Source organism: Cryptomeria japonica, chromosome 4 (assembly GCF_030272615.1).
Source record: "Cryptomeria japonica chromosome 4, Sugi_1.0, whole genome shotgun sequence".
NCBI lineage: Eukaryota > Viridiplantae > Streptophyta > Pinopsida > Cupressales > Cupressaceae > Cryptomeria > Cryptomeria japonica.
Window position 1 is genome coordinate 399,673,434 of NC_081408.1, and position 23,170 is coordinate 399,696,603.

Genomic DNA, 23,170 nt, shown 5'->3' on the forward strand with positions numbered 1-23,170 from the left:
ACAATATGGCTCAAACGGTTTTTGCCCCTACCAATTTTTAGTTAAGAACGATGATTCACAAGTGCCAGCGCATGGACATGTAAACATTTTTGTAATAGAATTGCATACGGCCTTTTAGGGCTAATTGTTAAAAATGAATCTGCTGTTAACATGTGTCTTCTGGTTGGAAGCTTGTCGCTCCCTTTAATTCTATAAAAAGGGAAATCATGGCCAACAAAATGGTTAAGATTTATTGGAAAGGTCTTGTAGGTTCAGTTTTCTTGTTCCTTGGGTTTTTTCCTAGTCTGTTTCCAGTAGTGAGTCAAAGTGAAGCAAACAAGTTGTAAAATATTTTACAGAGCAAATAAAGAAATGTTTTAGTGTCAAATTTGTACAGGTTCTTGAATGAGTTATGCATGAACTTTATCTTGTGACATAGATAGCATTTTGCTTAAAAAAAACTAGAATTCCAACCTTTTTGTCTCCATTGCATGATTCTATCAATTTTTAAATGAAATGAATCAAGGGTTTGTTTCATTTAGTGCATTGTTATGATGTATGTAGCTTTCTATTTATGCTTCGGTCCAAGGGGTCAATTAAATTCCTTAAATGGAGTTACAAAATGATAGGACTTATGCAAGGATTTTAGTAAGTAGTTCTGGGTTAGGGTTGCAAAGAGGATATATTGTAAGACAATATCATCTCAGATTTTATGTTATCAGATCAAATTCTGTCGCACTTTCAGGTCTATATTTTATATCTCTCAGGTGCCCAATGGAATATGACACTAATCAATTCTTGTAACCAGTTTTGTTTATCAGCCTTGTTTTGTTTTCAACTGATGAATCTCTACAAATTTCATATATTAGAATATCATTTGTTAAGTTTTATGTATTTTCTAAAGGTTGTCCCGCCCTTTCTCATACACCAACTTGAGGGTGAGGATCACTGAAGGACTTGCCATCCTTGGACATTCTCCCTTTCTGTTGAGTCCTTTCATGAGATAATCTACTTTTTTTTTAGTCAATTCCTAAGTATCGTTGCAGAGAGCAGGAGATTCACTGACGGGATCACCCTCTCAGGTCTTGCAAAGCCCGAAGTGTACAAGGATTTCACATCCTTGTTAATGTTGGTCCAAGCTTGACAAATATTGATAGTTGGAGGTGGCTCTCCATAAATATTTGGAGGAATTAGCTTGGTCTCTGCCTAGTGGCAGTGTAAACCTGTCCATTTTTGGGAACCAACAGGATGAAAGATGTCTACTTCAATGCTTGCAATCTTGACTTTATTGCTGCTCGAGGGCTTGAAGGAAGACTGATTAATGCTCAATTGCTCTTGAATGCTTGATTGCTTGATCTCATGTGATTTCCAAATGCTTGATAGATGTGTTAGATGTCAAATGAGAGGGGAAAAACTCCTTTTATACTTGCTTGTCGGATAAATTGGTAATTTCCCAACATGAGCCGACACAAAGCAATAAATCCTGCTCAAATTTGAAATAGGACCAAGGGTTAAAAGGGGTCCCAAATTAGGGGGGACCAGAGCATGGCACCCTGGTCCCACCCCTATTTAGGGCTAGGATAAGGTGCTAGATGCATAGGAAAAATCCTAAAATGACGCAATTCATGAGGGTCATGAGCATAATCAGGTCCCATTCAGGCCAAGGGGTGCAAACTCTAAGTTAGGGACCCAATACGGTCAAAATTGTACAAGGGTGCAATTTTAGGATGGTACGGGAAGAAACAAATAAAATAGCCAAGGCATAAACAAATAAAAAAAAACGAGACAAAAGGAATAGTGTCATGATGTGTGAAATGGAATATTTCTCAAGTATCCAATTTTCCGAATCAAAAGATGACAAATTAATTGAAGAAAATCCAAACAACTATTAAGATACCAAATGAACAACCTCTAAAGGCACTGAAGACGATATGACATGAATACTTAAATTTTCATTAAAGAGGAAGTGAAGATCCTCAAATATGTCTCGAATGTATGCAATGTGTGACTCAACAAATAATTCTATAATATATAGTAAGAAGTAATCCCAAAAAGCTAAAACTGGAAGGGAACTAACAATTTGCTAAACTAAATTAATGACATGAGCCAATGTAAATCTGATCAGGAACAGTAGAAGATGATGAAGACTAAGATGGTCTCTTAACATAAGGAATGAGAACTGGGATACAAGCCTTTGATCCATCATGACTTCAAAGACTCATGATATACTTAGGTATCTTAAAAGTACAATGATCATAGGGTATATAATATCCATATGCAAGGGGAATGACACAATCTGCTACAAGATCCTTTGCAAGTGGAGAGATATGAGGGTCTACATAGATCTCCCAAAGGCGATTCCAAAGTGTTTGGGGATGTTCAATGTCTATGAAAGCATACATACTGTCATCATCAACACTAGAACCAATAACTCCTACAACTTGGTCATTAATGATCCTCCATGAATACTGATCCCTCTCTAAATTTGGGTGAAGGATGAGTCCATATAGGTAGGGAAAAAATCAAGCCACCTAAGATGTGTCAAGATGCCCTTTCACTAAGGCTCATAATTGCCCTTTGTCAGGCTGATAATAAAAGGATTGACAGAAAAGCCTATGATACCTCCTCAAATCAAATAGTTAGACCCCATAAATTTGAGCACATGTAAAGAACATCAAATAAATCCCTTCAACAAACAAATCCATTCTAGGTGCCAAAACGTCTAAGTAATTGACTAAATAGTGAAAAGACAAAAATTAAATAAAATATACCCAGATCAAAATACAGAAAAAATGACAATAGATCTTGATAGAGGACTCCATAATATTTCCAACATTATGTGGTTTTCAAAAAATGGAGTCCATATGTTCAAGATATGGCCCCAAAAATGTGAAACTAAAGATTTGACTTTGTAGGCTTAATACGAAAAAATTCTAGGAGAATCTGACAAAACAAGTAGCACCACTAGATTAATTTTGGAACCAACTTTTTGATGATATGTTGTTTGTGTGATTTCAACTCTGTATGACCTAGTTATGGTCAAAAAACTGATTGCATGTCAATTTTGTCTTGGGAGGCTTGAAGGGTTTGCAAAAATGCATTTTAAAAAAAAATGAAAACTCTTTGAAAATGGAAACTTTCTAAAAATAGAAACTTAATGAAAATAAAATCTTTTTTAAAATGGAAACTTTCCTAAAATGAATGATAACCTTTGTTTGAGTCCAATGTCCACATAAAAATCAATAAAGGTTAGATCTCTCGAGAATATGGATAAGAACTTGGCATATCTACTCTAATTCCATGTAAAATTTGATGATACAACCACAAGAGACAAGAATCATCTACAAGAAAAACACTTGTCAAACAAATGAGATCACTTAGCAAAGATAATATGCTCCTTAACAACTTGAGAATTTTGTATTGGTTGCACACAAGGATTATTGATTACAATGCATAAAAGGCTTGCTTTATATAAAGCAAGAGATTCCCTAATCCTAAAATTAGGAGAACTAAAGTGAAGCACTAAGGAGCTAAATAAAGCTCAACTAAAGCTAGATTAAAGTACCACTAACTAAAATTAAGCTAGAAAATCACAACTCTAGATTAAAAAAGCACCTAAGTTTAGCTTAAGTGAAAAAGTAATTAAATGACCTAATTAATAAATAATTAGAAAAAATGTCATAATTACTCCAAGAATATACATGGCCTCCATGGTTAAAGATTTCATACATTGGCATGTTAAAGATTTTCTACAGTTATGGTTCCTGTTATCACTAAAGTTTGCACACTTACTAAGATATTAACTCAATGACCTATTGGAACATTGGATTCGTTCTAGGTTGTGGGTGACTTATGTTGGAAATGAATCTCCCAAGAGGATTGGTTCCTTTGTCATTCACTAAAACCTAACTCTAAATTTTTGTTTTGATGAGAAAGGCGAAGAACTTGCTTGAAACTGAAAGCTAAGTTTATAAGGTGATGCACCAAAAAGATGTTTGGACTAATGTTATGTTGTCCATAACAAACATTGACTCGTAAAATTCCCTTATTTTGCACAACTTTTGATTTCCACAACCTATGCATCAATGTTTTGTATAAAAGTCCTATATTTCACTCTTTTAGAAGGAAATGAAGGAATTTTCACAACTTAACAGCTCATTATATATGAATTGCACAGTCTACAACCTAAATACAAGTGTTTTTTTTTTAGCCTATAGGTGTTCAAATGAGACACATTTTATACGTTTTTCAGTTAAAACATAAGAACATGCATTTATCTTTTGATCAACACACATAAATACAATTTATATTGAAGGAAAATCTAACCTTTTATTAGGAATAAAGGTCTTCTTACAATGAAAGTAAGTCTAAAATTTCTCTAGAATGATAAATTTGCATTAGGGTCGGGGGCCTAGCTTGATTGGCGAGAGCTTCTAGTGGTGAAGCACGGGGTCATGAGGCTACCCCTAGCCCACGTGGTATCAGAGGATATGTCACACCAACATCACCAGTCATGTTAAAAAGTTTACCCAGTGCACTGTAGTTTATAGGGGGGTGCTATACTCAATTCCTCCAGTCTAAAAAAAGAATTTACATTAATTTTCAGTCATAGAATGACCAGTTCTAAGTTACAAAACAATATTTTTACAAGAAAGAGCTCCAAAGATACAAAACTTGTTTTTTTTTAATCGATAATAATAGTCTTTTATTAATAGAAAGTATAGAAATTATAAAGTTTACATAAATTGACCAAAAATGATTGGTCAATGCGGCAAAAACCCAGTGCCTTCCACCACATAGATATCATCACCCCGGAAAACCAAATTACCTTGTAACAACTCATGCCGATTACAAATGACAAACATTTAGAAAAACTCGACCACCCATGCAAACCTTACCAACCACCCCTTACAACCTCCTATTACATCGAGGAGCAAAAAAACAAAAACCCCCATATCACTAGGCTTAAAATTTCACTAGACCCCTACAACATACAAAACTGAACAAACACCATTGCCCAAAAGAAAAAAAGAGGAAGTCTAGAACCCAATTACTTCATACTCAAAATCTCCCTGCCTGTGATTTGTCATTTCACCTTCACCACCCTTCCTCGCCTGCCCCATTTCCCTTTGTCTTTTGCTTCTCTATTAGCCACCACCAAGGAACCACCCGCCATAACCTCTCTCCGTTTGAGGTGGGTTTTCAGTGATTCCCACCCGATGAGACTCTCTGACCATTTTTCATCTCGATTGCATTCTGTGGGCCATCGGATAAATGGGACCAATACATACACCTCTGCTGTCTTTGGGTCCTCAATTCCCTCACTCACATCAAACCCTACTCCTAGGACCACCCACTCCATAATGGAGTCCAACCGAATTAGCCACTCATCATCCAAGATGTACCACCCATTTGATGTTCTCTGTGGCCTCACCTAGTTCCAATCCTTATGCAACGACCATCATCACAATGTCTATGTTGGACCTGTAACAATTCTTTGCCTAGAGAAAATCCTCTCCCAGTAATGCCTCCATCACCTACACAAATTCATCATCTCCAAACTTGAAGAGCCCCATTAAGCGCTTTGCAGAGGCCAAACCAAAGAAAGTCGCCTAAGGCTGCAATGTCACCAAGGGGAAATTGGCCTCCATTATCTTGGCTTAGTGGGAAATACTCAGCTACATTCTACTAGAAAATGATAGTCAACACCCCCTTTTAATGCCACCTCAAGCCCCTAGTCCCATCAAACATTCTCCCCTACTGTCTAATAAATGTGACATTCATTCATCTACATGCCAAGAGTGCAGTCATCAAGGATGAGGGTATTAAAATCCTCGATTCTCATTTCACCCACATCATTAAAAGATAATGCCCTTTTCGAAAGGGTATCTGCTTCCTAATTTTTTGGTATGACGGATGTGGTTGATTTGGAAGCTTTCTAAAGTTCCCAATTCATTACAAATTGCAAGGTTGTACTTCTTCAAATGCCAAGTCTGCACTTCCCTAAAAACGATTGTATTAATGATGATTAATGAGTTACCCTCCAAATGTATTTTTGATAATCCTAGGTCCGTTTCTTTAATTTAATCGCCTGGAGGGCCACTGTTGCCTCTGCCACATTGTTTGCACCATCCTCTAATTTTTTTGCACCCATAGCAATAATACACCCTGTCCAGTTCCTTGCCACAAAACCAATGCTGAAAGGGTCTAGATTGCCCTTGGATGCACCATCAAAATTAATTTATTCCAACCTCCCTTTAGTGTTTTCAAAGATACCTCCAAAGATCTGTTAATAACGAGATTAACCCGATCAAGCCCATTCATGTGTTGAAGTTTAATTCCAAGCCAATTCATTTGAATCATTTTATCTTCACAAGTGAAGATAACATTTGTTCTAAAGGACTAAGAAGCTGTAACACCCGCTGTTTTGTCAACCAGATGATTAATTCTAAACAACAACCTTTCCAATGATTCCTTCTTATCCTGAAAAATGCATCTATTTCTTTTCTTCTAGATATCCCATACGAGAGCCAAGGGACAAATCTCCCATACACAAGAGAGAGTTGATTTTCTTTTGCCACTCGATCATCCATTAAATAGTTACTTTAGAGTTTCCGAAAAAGTTCCCTCCTACTCCAATTTTTGTAGAGCCATTTCCCAACACTTAGAAGCCACCTCACAATGAAGAAGTAGATGGTCCATACTTTCTTCATCATTTTCACACATCATACATTTTGAAGGTCCCATGAATCCCAACCTTTTTCTCCTTTCTCCCATTAGAATCCTACCCCAAATTGCCAACCATACAAAATCCCCTACATTTGGAAGGAATCCCTTTCCCCAAATTAAGTGAGATGGCAAACACTCCTCTCCATCTCTTCTATCCAGTGATTGGTACCCAATTTTTACCGAATAATATCCACTGGAAGCTCCACACCACAACACCCTATCTTTTTTCTCATTCAATAATACCTTCCTATTGTGAAAAACTTCAATCATTCTGTTACGCTGCTCCAAAGTTAGCCCCTCATTATCCAAAGGTCTCCAAAGCCATTCCTCACCATCTTTCCCTCTTTTTAACTCCATGTAATCCCGAATCCTACTTCCCCACCTTTGACATAATAGAAGATTTAATTCAAGCAACTCCCAATTTTTATTCAAAGAAGAGTAACCCTCCCAAGAATCATCCCAAAACTTTGATGTGCGGCCATTGCTGACTTGCCAAGTGATGTGATCAACTATTACTTGCTTGCATGTCACAATAAAATTCCAAATCGCTGATCCCTTCGTAGGGTTACACATAGTAAAAATTCTATGAATTTCCTTCGCATGCAGATACTTCGCTTTCAAAATCTTCACCCACAGTTGCTTAGGGTTGGAATAAATACTCCAAAGCAACTTCGCACCCATGGCTTCATTTATTATTTGCCAATCCCTCAAGCCCTAGATCCATTCCAAAAATATTTCCTCATTTTTTGCCCTATCACCTTCACAATTGTTTAAGGAATTTTCAAGCACATCATAGAGAAAATTGGGATTATAGAAATAACTAACTTCACCATTAAAATTTTGCCCGTCAAAGTAAGCCATTTGCTCTTCCATCCATCCATCCTGCCCATACAACAATCTAGTAGATCTTTCCACAAAGTGGATCTACAAGCACCCCCAAACATAGGAGTGCCCAAGTTTTTACTAGGCAAAGTACCCAACTTCATTTCTAGGATCCTACATATCTCCCTCTGTTTTTGACATTCCATATTTAAGAAAAATATTTCTGTTTTCTTCCAATTGATACACTGCTCGAACACCCTACTATATTTGTCTATTGTTTCTTTCATAATTCCTGCTTCTTAGAAAGTTGTCTCTCCCATCAAGAGAGTGTCATCAATAAACTGCAAGTGAGAAATTGGATCCATTCCCCGCACCACTATTATTCCCTTTGAAAGCCCATCCATCCTTTTCCTGTTGATCAACCTCCCCAATGCCTCAACAATAATAATGAAGAGTAAAGGGGACAATGGATCCCCCTGTCTAATGCCTCTTTGAGATTCAAAAAAACTTTGAGGACTCCCATTCACCAGAACTAAAAACCTTGTGCTAATACAACTGCCGACCCATTCCACCTGCCTATTGTTGAAGTTGAACTTGCCCAAAATCATTATTAAGAATTCCCTATTTACTTCATCATAAGCCTTTTTGATGTTGAGTTTCACCATTATATGTTCGATTTTTGCAGCCTTGGCAGAGTGAATTATCTCATGAGAAACTATAATACGTTCTACAATCGACCTATGAGGGGAGAAGCCACTCTGTTCACCCAAAATAACCATCCTCAAAACATTTTTTAGCCTATTAGCAATGATAGTGGAAATAATTTTATAAATTGTGTTGCATAGAGAGATCGCCTTAAAATCTTCAAAAGATCGCACCTCATCACGTTTTGGAATGAGAGTAATAAATGCATTATTAAAATCTTTTATAATAAAACCATACTTCCTAGATTCCTCCACAACTTCCCGGATCTCAACAGCAAATACATCCCACAACTTCTGAAAGAAAATTGCAGGGAAACCATCCAGCCTTGGGGCTTTCTCCCCCCCATGGAGATTAGAGCTTGTTTGACTTCTTCCATTTTGATAGGTTCCAAAAGCATTTGGTTTTGATAATCAAAGATACAATTAGGAATAACATCACAAATATCATTAGCTTGGACAAAAACCCAATTACCCCCATTGAGAGTATTACAAAAATACCTGAGCGTTTCATTGTTGATGTCCAAAGGATCATTCAGCATAATACCCTCATAATTTGCAATATAGAAGATTCTATTACACGACCTCCTAGATTTAACATAGTTATGGAAGAACTTTGTGTTTCAATCCCCTTCTTTCATCCATGTATCTCGAGATTTCTATCTCCAAAATGTCTCCTCTCTCACCAATATTTTCACATTTTTCTTATTTAACTCCTTTTCCCTGTTAAAATCACTCTCTATCATCTCTACCTCTATTACTTTAGCATGGAGCTCCCCCAACGCTTCTTCCAAATGACGATTCTCAAAGAAAATGTTTTTGAAAGTTTGCCTATTCCACCTTTTAAGACATTCTTTGAGGAACTGAAATTTTTTAAAGAAAAAAAAGGCCTTGTGTAATATCAAAAATATTGTCCTTTGTAGTTAATGCACTAGTAGAAATATGGCAAATAAATGACCAAGTGACTAAAACTTTTAGTCACAATAAGTAAAAATGACCAAATTTTAGTAATTTTTTGCAACACAACTATAAATGATTAATATGGTCATCGGGTAGGGAACACAACTAAATAATTAGTCACACAAATAAAAATGACTAAATAAATGACTATTACTCATCTATTACAACTAAACATCAGGTTTATGCTTGGACAATAGTTATATATATAACTGAGTTGACCAAATCCTATATATCATTTGGTTTGGTTTTATTAGTGGTTGTTTTCACATATGATATTATTATAATACCAAGTGTTAAATCCCTATTTGTTTCTATTATCCAATTTTCATTTTTATGTCAATTTTCATTTATATGTCAATTGCATTTAATAGTGTTTTTTTTGCTGTAGGATCTTGGTGGTTTGAGTCTAAATTTTAATATCTTGAAGCTTATCCTATCCTTTTCTATAAGCTTATTCTAACCTTTTCTAAGTTTCCATAAGGTTTTCGCTAAGAGTTGTGCATATTTTTATGCCAAGCTAATTTAACTCATAATATATAACTAGGTGATTTTAACGGACAAAATCGATGGTGTAAAACGCGCGACTAACACGCGTGTTAGTCAATCCGTACTGTCGTTTTGAAGCCAGAATAGACGCGTCTTGTTAAAATCACCTAGTTATATATTATATAAGTTAAATTTTTATATTAGTTATTATATTTTTACTTTTTTATTTTAAGTAACATTAGTAAAAATTTATATACTATGTATGTAAAAAAAAAAATATAAATAACTTAAAATTGTATCAAATTTTTTATTAATGTTATTTAAAATAAAAAAATAAAAATATATATAACTAATATAAAAAATTAACCTATATAATATATAACTAGGTGATTTTAACATATATGAATTTTAAAATAATTAGTTATATATTATGTATGTTATAATATAATAACTATTTAAAAAAACATAATTTATTATAAAAAATTTAAATAAATAATTTAAAAATAAATATATTTATAAAAATAAACAATTATTTACTTACATATGTAAAAAAAATTGAAATAGTATTATTAAAATTTATATATTATTATTATATATATCTTAAAATCATTTAATTATATATTATAATATAATTATTATTAAAATAAATTAAAAAAATTAAACATATATCTTATTTTTATATTTTTTAACTAATGTAACTTAAAAAAAATTTAAAATATAATAAAAAATATATTATAAAAAAATATTAAATAACTTAAACATTACCGTGGGGGGCGAGTGCAAGCGGTACTGCAGGAGGTAGCATACGGCAGAAGAATGGGTAGGGGATCGGGGGTGCAAATTTTCCCCACCATAGCCAGTGCCGTAGAGGAATGGTCAAAGTGAATTTTTGGCATGCTATGGTTATTTTGTTTTTGAGCTATTAATTGATCCTCTCATTTTTTTGCTCATTGTAAGGTTTTGTAAATTTGTTCAGCAAACTCAACCCATTCTTTCTCCAATTTATGCAGGATCTTGGAGTAAGTCACTTGCCATGGCTTTAGTGAATTTTATATTTGTAAATTTATTCGCAGTCAGATTTTATTTGTTTTATTTTATTCTTTCTCCAATGTGTAAAACCCCAAACCCCAAAAATTTCAAATTGAGGGAGATTGTTTTTGGTTCATATCCATTGCAGTAGGGTTTGACAAATATTTCCAACAAACTCTTCCCATTTTTTTTCTTCAGTGTCGTTGGAAGCAAGAATTTTTTCTTCATCGGCATCGTTGGCAACAAGACACTTTACACATGGTTCATCATTGGGTTGGGGGGTATGGCGGGCAAAATATAACTATATGCCCACAGCCAGGGTTTCCCCCCTCCACTAGATAGTTGATGCTACGGAGTTACCCGCTTATGGTTTTGGAGAAATTGCAATAGCTTTTGTAACCTTTGCGTCTACTTATGTTGTCTCTGCCTAGAGAAAAGACTTCGGCATAGGGGATTCAATGAGCGCTTCAACCAGCTAACTAGTTGAGGAGCTGCTATCTTTGCCTCTGTCTCTACTAGATGCGTAATCAGAATAAAGCTTGTGTCGGGGGATATAGTCGGGCCTTCTCTACCGGGGGAGTGCCAACTAGAACCATAGATAGTTGCCTTGACTCTAGAGAGTCTCCTCCTCCTCCTGGATGGTTTTTGCTTCACCCATACCATCTACACATTCTCATTATATGGGGTTGTGAACTGCACCTCCATCTATAGTTCGTTCGAGATATGGGTCCCCTAGATCTATGGGCCATCGGAGCAGCTGAAACCTTGGAGCCACTAATTGATGCATGCTTAAACCATTCATATCTATCTTTCTCTCAAATGATCGATCAAGACCCCAGTGGCATGGGACATAGGGGTCAAACAAACAAATGAGAACAAGCGAAGAGTCGTCTCTCAACACTCAATTATTTGCCTCAATTGGTTGCTTTGGTAGGGGGAGATTTGGTACTTCCATAAGCTTTTATTGTGAATCTGTTTCCAATCATAGTATCACCCTCTTGCCATAATAGTAGTGACCCTTACAATCTGTAGGGGGATTGTGTGATTGTTTCCTTCCAAACCTATTCTATAAATTTGCATGTATGCAGGGTTTCTCGATCAACTGAATCCACTAGTGCTTATGTCCATGGTGCTCAAACGCCTGGCGTTGGTGGACCCGAAACTACCCCATTGGCAGCTGGATACACTTTACTCTTGAAATGTCCTCACGCTACATTTTCCATAAATTTCTGACAAATAGGCATCTTGTATCTAACTCCAGCTATCTATTTTGAAGTAACGCCTTAATTAGGTCCCTTTTCTCTTAACCAAATATTCACCAAAACCCTCGACAAGAATCCTGGTGTATTTTCTACTCTTGTACCTTTTTTTCTTTCATGGGTCATGCAAAATATAACTCGTCTATCACCAAATTGTGTTGTTTTCTTTGTCCCAAATCAGCACAAGGGTAATCTTTTGAATGTACTATTAAGCTACAACTTTTATTTGTTTTCTTTTAAAGTAATTAAACTTGTGTTTGTCATTTGTATTAGATTGTTAAGAGTTATGAAGTTGTTTTAATCTTGCCTTTTTCTTTGTTGTACTTCAGTGAAATTCGTAAGTATCAGAAGAGCACTAATATTGTGATTAGAAAGCTACCTTTCCAGAGATTGGTTCAAGAAATTTCATAAGATTTAAGGTATGAACCATCCCTCTCTCTGAAAAGTAACATTTTTAGTGCTTGGACAACTGATAAACATGGTCTCACTGTACGTTGGTAATGAAGAATCATCGATATTAAAATCCTTATATTTACTGATGATGTATATAAATGCAGTAAAGGTTTTTTAAGATCTATACAAAGCCACTTTAACCACACACAAATTGCAGCTGTATATGACCAGACTGAAAAATATTACATACAATATAGAGGGAAACATTATCACCAGTTTCGTAGAACTTTTTCTATCAAATTGTATATATTTTTTATTTCAACTTACAACCATGATGATATCATATTAACAACCATTATTGGCAGTATTATAACAATGATAGGAATAACAATTTGTGCCAGGTGGTGGTGTAGAGACATAGTTTTAACTTTTGATAAAGGAAATTTCTTTGTTTCATTATTAAAATGAATCCCCAAATTGATCACAAATTCCTTTCAAAAGGTTTGACATTTTAAAAAATAACAGCTTTGTATGTAGGATAATTGTCATTTAAATCTTATGTGTGAATAAGATCTGTAGTTGTGAAGAAGAGTATTACATTTTACCTATATCTAACCATGCCCTTTTTAATGGATGATAAAATTTATTCCATAATTTAAGAAAAGCCTTTCTTTTGGTATATTGAATCAATAGGGCAGGCTATAGTTATGAAACATAGGTATCAATAATTGTGCTTAAATTGTAAAATAAAAAATGAAATGAGTAATAATTCACGAGTTCTTTAATAACTGTGGTTGTCACCTAAAGATGGTTTACTGCCCCTGGGATGCGGTAGGGAAGTTGTTGATATCTCCAGCCATCCTTATATGGCCAAGTGCCATTTCTAGGAGGTTTCCAAACAATCAAGGGATATTAGGGATGACTCAGGAACCTTACTAGTGCATCTTTGTGTATTGGAAATATGATAGGTACAATGATAGCCAAAAAAGCCCTGAAAACACATCCCCATTTATTCCTAAAACTTTCCAATCTCCCCATTCTTTTATGTTTCTTCTCCTAAGTATAAAATCAAAATGACAAAGGAGGAAATATATGTATAAAAAAATGTAAACCAATTTTTTAAAAATTGGCAAAATGGCATGGCATATCAGGAAGGTGATCATCACTTGGGGTTAATCACACTTTTATGGAGTGTAACGTTATTGGGCTTAGGATACACCATAGTTGAAATTCAATAGATGCAATTTCAACAATTGCTTTCATAGGCCATAGAGAAGAGACTTAAATTAGAACTCAACAAGAACAAATCTTGTCCAAAACTCAATGAAGAAACATAAATATAAAAAACATATAGAATATGTAAGTTTTATATGTTTTGTTTATGTTTGCCACACCATTATCTTACCAATATTAGTCAAGTATTAATGATTCTCTTCCAATTTCAAATAAACTTTTGTGGTCTTTTCAAGCTTTTTGAAATCTCAAAAATCTTTTCTACTCTCATTGTTTTTTACCCAAGTCAAAACTAGCTTGTGAGCAAAGTTGAGTTTGAAGTCATATTGTTCCTAATGTTGTTTTGTAGCTAGTTTGGAAAATATTTATAATGGATTCGAATTGTGCCTTTGGCAACATTCGAATCCATTAGGATTAAATAGGGTTGGGCCCTATCTCAATCTAATATGTAAAACAAATAGGGCTGGGCCCTACTTTTCCTAACATATAATGTTCAAAATGCATGGACCTATTTACCAAACGTGTGGGCTAACGTGTGGACCCATCCTCATTATGTGGCATGTGAATTAAAGTGAGTTTAGGCGCCAAAATGTATTGGGCCGACCCTATATTCATTCCCTCTATCTTGTATAAATACAGATTCATTTTGGAAGGAAACTATTCAAGCAAGTTCACAAAATACCTCTGCTCCAAAAGTGCGATTCAGATCTGCTCTTGGTGCGAAATCTCCAGCTGTGCAAATTATCCTTGAAGGTCTGCAAACTCAGTTAGAAGGAAAGCGAATTTATTGTCTTGTGATTTCCTTGCATCCGAAGGACTGAGATAAGTCGGTTTCTATCTATTGTCATCTGCTGCTATTGTGCCTTAGCTGGGTCAGACTTGTAACTATAATTTCTGCCTATTATAATCAGATCTGAAGATCTGTTGTTGCTGGGTTTTTCCTCCAAGGGGGAGGTTTTCCCAGGGTAGTCTTGTGTTGCGTGCATCTCTATTTATGTGCTTTATTTCTGTTACTGTACATTATCTACTTCTGCACCTATATGTTAAGCGATTGCAAATCTGATTACTAAAATCTAACATGGTATCAGAGCCAGGTCCAGGCTAGGAGCCCCAAGCACACGAGAGGTGTGGCTTAAGGGGGGGTGTTGGTGTTGGAAATAAGCCACACCTAGATTGAGCACTCCAGCAGCGTATGGAAGGTCCTAGGTTTGAGTCCTAGCTGGTCCATGTCTCAACATGGTATCAGAGCCTAGGTTTGCATGTGTCGTGATCAGATTTACAGCCTGGACTTCTGTGAGATAACTAGGGTTTTCAGATGATTACATGCACAGTCAAGGTCCTTCATCTGCATCAATGGATTCCTCATCCTCTTAGTATCTTAGAACCTTCAAAGGTGATGAATCTCAATTTATTTCAAGGGAGATAGGTAAGTGAAGTTTTAAGGTGATTTGAAGCTACCTTAAAACTTACCTTATTTTGATACTTGCTGTCATCCTTATATATTTCTGCTATCATATACCTGCTATCACTTATATATTCAATGTATTCATGGCTGAATAGTGATAGTGTATATATATGGATGTGTATTAGGATCCGAGTATAGGTAAATGTCTTCTATCTATATGTCTGAATCTGTGTGTTGAGGGTTTGTAAGGGTTGGTGTTTTGTTTTACTATATCATGTCTCTAAGGTAACCTAATGTCTACTCTTGAAGATAATGTTTTCAGATTATGTCTCTCAGAAGAAAGCATTCACGCATCACCTGAGAAGCCCTACCTCAATCAGATCTTGTCATCGGACTAATTATGAAAGTCTACCTTTCATCTCTCTCTTTTAAGATGCTATGGGTCCACTTCGTAAGTAAGAATGAATCATCAGGTCTGTGAATTCTTTATTTAAATAGGGGTTTAGAGGGAGTCTTGATATCTTTTAATATCTCATTTCATTCTTGGGTTCTAATCATTATGGTTTAATAGAGGAATTGATAATATATATCTAATGTATATTCCTTGTCTATTGTTTATTTATGATGATGCCAACCATGATACACTGGGTGTATCATCCACCCTCTGCGGAGTGCAAGGTGGTGGTGCTTGCTCACCCTCTGCGGAGTGCAAGGTGGCAGTTCTTTCCACCCTCTGCGGAGTGCAAGGTGGCAGTTCCTTCCACCCTTTGCAGAGTGCAAGGTGGCGGTTATTTCTCACCCTCCGCGGAGTGCAAGGTGAGTTCACCCTTTGTAGTGTACAAGGTGATATGTTCTTCTCAGTAAAGAAGCTTATGTATCCTATGCGGTTGTGCATGATTTATGGTTATATATATCTTTGAGTATTAATTATAGCAGGTGTGCATATGGAAAGGTCTCTGTCATCCTCTGCAAATGTGCATGATGAAAGATCATGGTGTTACAAGCAGGTCCCTAGGAAAGTGTAAAGTAATGAAGCGTTGGCTTCATCCTCTGCAGGCATTGCAAGAGAAGATCATGTAAAGGTTCATTGTAATGTAATTGCGTGATCAAATCACAAATTGTATATTGATTGTACGATTAGGGCTGGGCCCTAATCCTAAACCTTGTAAATGTTCATGCCATGGGTTTGTCCATGAAAATCAGATTATGTAATTATTTTCCTCCCTAGTTAAGAGGGAGTGTTGTTTTGTAACTAGTTTGGAAAATATTTATAATGGATTCGAATTGTGCCTTTGGCAACATTCGAATCCATTAGGATTAAATAAGGTTGGGCCCTATCTCAATCTAATATGTAAAACAAATAGGGCTGGGCCCTATTCCAATGTTGTTCGGATCATTATAGGGCTGGGCCCTACTTTTCCTAACATAGAATGTTCAAAACGCATGGACCTATTTACCAAACGTGTGGGCTAACGTGTGGACCCATCCTCATTATGTGGCGTGTGAATTAAAGTGAGTTTAGGCGCCAAAATGTATTGGGCAGACCCTATATGCATTCCCTCTACCTTGTATAAATACAGATTCATTTTGGAAGGAAACTATTCAAGCAAGTTCACAAAATACCTTTGCTCCAAAAGTGCGATTCAGATCTGCTCTAGGTGCGAAATCTCCAGCTGTGCAAATTATCCTTGAAGGTCTGCAAACTCAGTTAGAAGGAAAGCGAATTCATTGTCTTGTGATTTCCTTGCATCCGAAGGACTAAGATAAGTCGGTTTCTATCTATTGTCATCTGCTGCTATTGTGCCTTAGCTGGGTCAGACTTGTAACTATAATTTCTGCCTATTATAATCAGATCTGAAGATCTGTTGTTGCTGGGTTTTTCCTCCAAGGGGGAGGTTTTCCCAGGGTAGTCTTGTGTTGTGTGCATCTCTATTTATGTGCTTTATTTCTGTTACTGTACATTATCTACTTCTGCACCTATATGTTAAGCGATTGCAAATCTGATTACTAAAATCTAACACCTAATAGTAGTTAGAAAATCTTTTACCAAGGGTGTCATTAAAACTAAAAATGGAAGTGTCATCAACATAGTTGTTGCAGGAAAATTTGAGAGCAAATATTTGTGATATCCCTTAACAGGATCCATATGTTTCCCTCAATTTTGATTGACTTAGGAAAGTATGCAAGAACATTTGAAACAATTCTAAATTTTTTAGTCTAATTGAACTAGAACAGTCTTTACTCCTTAAAATTAGAAATTGGCATTTTTTGTATATCCCACAATCATAGCTGTGCTTAAAATTATTTGTATATTTCTCAAAGATTTTCCATATTTTTTTCTCTTCTTTTGCAGTGTTCTATTTTAACCAATCAAACTAATTAGCCATTTTTTTGGCTGTATTTTCAGAGTCACACAACAGTTTCTTAACAATTGGTCTCATTGTACAAGCTATAAATTACTTTATCTTATTTTGGTTCTAGGTTTATTGTGAGGCTTCTGGGGAGAAAAATGAATCAATCCCCCATCCAAACTGACTCTTTAAGGTTACTTATGATAATCTCATTATTGCAGCAGGAGTTGATCCACTGCCCTTTAGCCTACATGGAGTTAAGGAGAATGTTATATTCCTAAGGGAAGTCCATCATGCACATGAAATACAGAGCAAGCTTCTCGTAAATTTAATGCTGTCAAATGTTCCTGGTAAGCTATGCTAAACATTTATTCTAAACTTAATGCTTGCACATGTGCATGTGGGCCCAAATGACTCTCAACTGATGTATAAGCCTTGAGGGGTATTTAACTGAAGTCAAACTGTTATATGTGCTACAAAAACCTCCCCTTTTGAAGCTTCCAACTGATGCAACATGAAAATCAACTGATGACTTGAACCCCAATCTTTTTTCGAGACTCGAAGACTATCTTTAAACTACTCTTTGACATATTGTATGAAGGTTTGGACTGATGCAAGGATTTATATTGATCTTGAAGTTTCAACGGGCCCTTCTAGGTGCAAAGGTTCCAAGGATTTTGAACTATCACAAACTATTCTCCTTTACTCTAATGAATAAGACATTGTCACCTTTATCTGTTAAGACCTCTAATTCTTTCGGCGCCCTAATAAAGCTTCATTTGTGTACATGATTGTAATTGTCTATACTCTATACTTATAGAATATGAGAAGTCCTTTTGTGACTGTGACTGTGCCATTATTTCTTTGTTTGACAGTATTAATAGACTGTCTTTTGCACCTTGACTATCTTTATAGCCACTCCTTCTCTGGTCTTTTATTTGCATATAGATTCCTTTGATGTCAAAATAAAACCCTATATAGTGTCTGTTTATTTGGCTTATGCTTTCATATCTTCCTTGATTTGTACATTGGTCTCACCTTTGTATTTTCTTTTAGATGCAAAGTATTGTCATTTAATTATTTTCTTCATGTTTTGATACAGTGAAAGCAGCTGCTCTGTATATATCTCAGGTTTGGTATGTTGGCTCTTACCTCTGTTATCTCTGTTAAAGGTTATCTTTACTGCTCCATATCTTTGCTCTTAAGGCAATGACTAAGATCCCTGTTCCCTTAAAATATTACCCCGCCCTACTGCTGCTATGATTGCTAAATTGGCTTAATGTATTCGCTACATTCATAGGCTAACTGCTAACCTTCTGAATTTGTCTGTGTTCTTTATTTATATTGTCAATGCTCAAACCTTGGGAACTCTTGTATGTTGAATACTTTCATAAGTCTGGTAGTGCCTTTGTAGAAGGCTCTCATGACCATGAAGTTACCTTTGTGGCTGTGATTTGTCACTGTTTCTTCATGCTTATGATCTCAAAACGCTCTTGTAACAATGGTTGTCATGAGTTTGTCACTTGATGACTGTTTTCAGAATTTGGCTGTGTTCTGTAGAGTGATTTGGTGAATATTTTCTGAGTATACCTTGTATTGAGATGTTGATCCATGCCTTGTACTAAGAGACTATTATTCTTCTATAGGTGCCTTTGACGTTGGTGTATGGACTGATCTTAGGATTGTGGCTCACACTAAAACTTGTGACTACTCTCTTTATACCTCATTTTGATTGATTTACTGTTCTCTTCTGATAAATACCTTGGCACTGATTTATATCTTCATCATTAGGTTTAGTCTTCATGAATCTTTAAGCAAAAGTCTTTGTGGCCTTTAGACTTTTAAAAGATGATCTTTGTCTATACTGTGTTGTATATCATATGCACTCTCAACAGTCCTTTTGACTGCACTTAATAGCTGCTCTCATATCTTTGACTGTCAAGAATTCATTTTACTGTTGTAGCTTTGCAACTTGGATTGCATTTTCTTGCTGCTCTAAATCTGAGAATGACTATCTTTTATGCCTTTGTTAATCTGAAAATGACTTTCTCTTATTTCCTTTGTTCTTGGGACTGCTCTAAGTCTGAAAATGCATCTTTTCATCTCTTCTAAAACTAAAAAAGTGTTTTAATGCTACTCATGACATTCTTAATTCTTCTCAAATCTGAAAATGATATTCTTAAATCTTTTCAAAATCTGAAAATGACTTCTAATGTTGCTTATGACATTCTTAATTCTTCTCAAATCTCAAAATGATATCCTTAAATCTTTTCAAAATCTGAAAATGATATTCTTAAATCTTTTCAAAATCTGAAAATGACTTCTTTTTCAAAATCTGAAAAAGATAGTCTCAAATCTTTTCAAAATCTGAAAATGACTTTTAATCTGTTCAAATTTGAAAATGATATTCTCAAATCTTTTCAAAATCTGAAAATAATACTCATTGACATGAAGAATCCTATGATTATAAATAGAAGAATAACTCGAGAGCTACTTATAATCCTATGATTATTGCAAAGGTGTATTCAATGGAGATATCTTGTTTATTGAATTTTGATTATCTAAAAAACATTTTTTGCTGGATTATCTGGAAATTTTTGTATACTGAAATTGTATTTTTTTTTTGACAGAAATGTGAAATACGACCATTGACCATTCATGTCGACTACATTCCTCATCGAGTTAATTTGGTTGCGTTACAAGGGGGCAATTATGCTGAGCTTCTTAATCTAATTTCATGGAAGGTAAGTCATGTGGATTACAGATTTGTTGCATCATTGTTATTATTTTGGCTTACTATCAGATTACTTATAACCTTGCACAATGGTGAGTTAAGCTATGTTATTTTATTGTCATAACATATTTGCTCCAGATTGGTATACAGGTGACATTTAGGTGATTTTACTCTATATGCTTTGTGACAAATATTCTGATTGGATAAATTTTCAAATTGACATTTCTTTTGTGAAACATTATACTTTTGACATGGTATGTTCTTTGTTCTGCTAAATTCACTCTTTTATATATATGGCTTGTCACACTAAAATTCTAGAGAAACATATTACTTATGCATACATTTGAGTGATTACTATTCTTATGAAACTAGCTATTTTGTTAATTTCATCTCAAGTAGGAAGCAACTATTTTCAAATTTGTCAACAGTAAATTCTATCACGGGGGTCAAATTTCTCCATAAACTACCCCTCCTAGTCTACCTATTTTTATGGTACTAGTTGAAACCCATTCCATAAACACATCTCGAGCCACCTAGTTAGCTGTTAAGATTTATAATGGTTATAGAGCTTCTGAGACTATTTTCTTTCTTTGTACTATAAGTGTTGTTGCCATTGTATATTCTTTTAAGGCCATTCCAAGAGAAGGTTATTGTCCACTCCCAATAGGTGATATGATTTATATGAGTATATGTTGTTAGTACATAAAGGGGTGTGGGGTCTTATACACCATGGACACAATATTATGTTGTTTATTAGAAATTTATTTACCTTAGCCAGCCAAAAACAATGTCTTATACATTTGACAACTTACCTCTTTGAATGCTGCTATAACAATTATTGTTACTCCATCCTTATATCTTTTTGATTGTCAATGGCTTATATCTCTGCCTTATTTTTTATACATTTCTACTAAAGCCTTTAGCTGTTCCTTTGGGTTTTTTAGACTGTCATTTAGCCATAGATATATTCATTACTTCTTGCTTTTGGAATTAGCTATATATGAGCTACTGAAATGCCTTATCTCAATAACCATTATTTGATTAGTTATGTTATATCTTTACACTTCTTTTCTATCTTTCAGGTTACAAGAGAGATATGAAGAATATAAGATGCTTCTTATTCGGTTGAAAAACATTGCTGGGCAATTGCATCTACGTTCATTATACCTCTTAGAATGACTTATGTTAGTGGATTTATTCACCATTCGCTATCTTGAGGTCTACATTCTTGAATTATAAGCTCATCCTATCTTGGGACTGCTATTATTGTTCTATGACTTCTACAAAATTGAGGGCCAGACTTATCATTTGTGTAAATGAGAATCTTTCACATAACCTATTGTTACTCTTTCCTAGACTCTGGCCAGCTCTTCTCATTGTAACCTTTAGGTTTGCAAGCTTTATGATCTCCTTATGTCAACATGTGTGAGAGTCTTAACAGTAATGGCTGCCCCTTTTTGCCTTTGCAAATTGTGAGGGTATGATTGTCCTCTTTGTGGACTAGTTACCATACTTTATCCCTATCATTAAACAATATGTGGCCTCTCATAGAAAAAGTAAACAAAACCCTTCTCCCATTGAGATGCATATTCATTATTGTCTTGTAGATATTTTAGCTGTGTAGAGTTGGTCATTGGTCATTGGTCATTGAAATCCTCTCTTGTAGATATTTTAAATAGTGATGTGATGTCCTTAAACATTGATTCTTTGTTATCAAATACTTGATTTTGTATTTTGTAGAAATGTATGTTTATAGGCTAACATAGGATACATGGTATAATTATTCTTTAAAGGGCGCTAGCTCAAATGGAAGAGCATCTGCTTTACAAGCAGAAGGATGGTGGTTCGATTCCATCATACCCTAATATGACTAAATATATGACCAGTTGACGGTAAAGTAATGATTAAATTTACTAAATATACTATCAATTGACAACAATTAATGACTAAATAAATGACCAATTAACAACAATCAATGACTAAATCAATGACCAAATCAATGACCAAATCAACGACTAAATAAATGACTAGTCAACAACAATCAATGACTAAATTAACGACTAAATCAATGACCAAATCAATGACTGAATCAATGACTAAATAAATGACTAGTCAACAACAATCAATGACTAAATTAACGACTAAATCAATGACCAAATCAATGATTGAATCAATGACTAAATAAATGACTAGTCAACAACAATCAATGACTAAATTAATGACTAAATCAATGACTAAATAAATGATTAAATCAATGACCAAATTAATGACTAAATCAATGACCAAATAAATGACCAAATTGATCAATCAAAACAACCAATAAATGACTCAAATAGTTTAGTCATAAATTTGGTTGCGTGATTAATGACTGACAATAAACTACTAATGATCACGTGATCAAATTTAGTCATTTATATGCAATTTTTGGTAGTTTTTTGAGTCATATATTGTTGTTTTTGTACTAGTGATGTGACAAATGATGCTTTTCCTCCATGTCATCGGAGGTCAGGATCTGCCATCATGTCCTTTTGTCCACTAAGACCATCCATGTTAGCTTTGATCGAAGCATTGCCAACTCTGCTAACCTGTCACTTTTGGGGACATAGGCGCGGTGTTGAGACGTCTGTGCGACGCGCGAGCGTCCCTCAAATATGACTGTACACAAGTGGCCGTTTGAGCGTTACGCCTGCGCCCGAAATGAATCGTAATGCCTATGCATGCGCCCATCGACGTTCAAATTCCTTCTTGGGCCTTTATCTTTCACTTTGGAGACATTTTGAAAGGATTCTTTTGGCAAGTTTGACAATCTTCTTGCAGGTGGAGCTCTTGGAGACCATTTTGCACAACATACTTTCAACACCACCATTGTTGCAATATTACCAAGCATTCCGAGCATTCCAATCTCTGTTCATGATAAGGGAGTTATCTTAATCCTCTCTCTTGCATATTTATCAACTTTATTTCCAATTTCATGTTACATTGTTATTCTCTTTATCATTTATCTTTCCCTTGGCTTTCTTGGGTTGTCCGTGGAGGTGGAAACACCAAAATAAGAGTTTGACTTAGGTAGGCTCCAAAACACAACCCCC

At 35.2% G+C, this 23,170-nt stretch overlaps 1 long non-coding RNA gene across 3 annotated transcripts; it reads left to right on the forward strand.

Moving 5' to 3' along the window:
* Nucleotides 1-10,440: 10,440 nt before the first annotated feature.
* LOC131074677 (uncharacterized) lies at nucleotides 10,441-21,782 on the forward strand. Of its 3 annotated transcripts, XR_009113100.2 has the most exons (7): nucleotides 10,441-10,497; nucleotides 10,635-10,696; nucleotides 12,295-12,384; nucleotides 17,569-17,697; nucleotides 18,450-18,483; nucleotides 19,978-20,091; nucleotides 21,164-21,782. It is a non-coding gene; the product is annotated as an uncharacterized LOC131074677 (long non-coding RNA). The 3 variants fall into 3 exon arrangements; XR_009113098.2 differs by having other exon boundaries at nucleotides 10,456-10,696; XR_009113099.2 differs by having other exon boundaries at nucleotides 10,456-10,696; nucleotides 17,572-17,697.
* The last annotated feature ends 1,388 nt before the right edge of the window (nucleotides 21,783-23,170 follow it).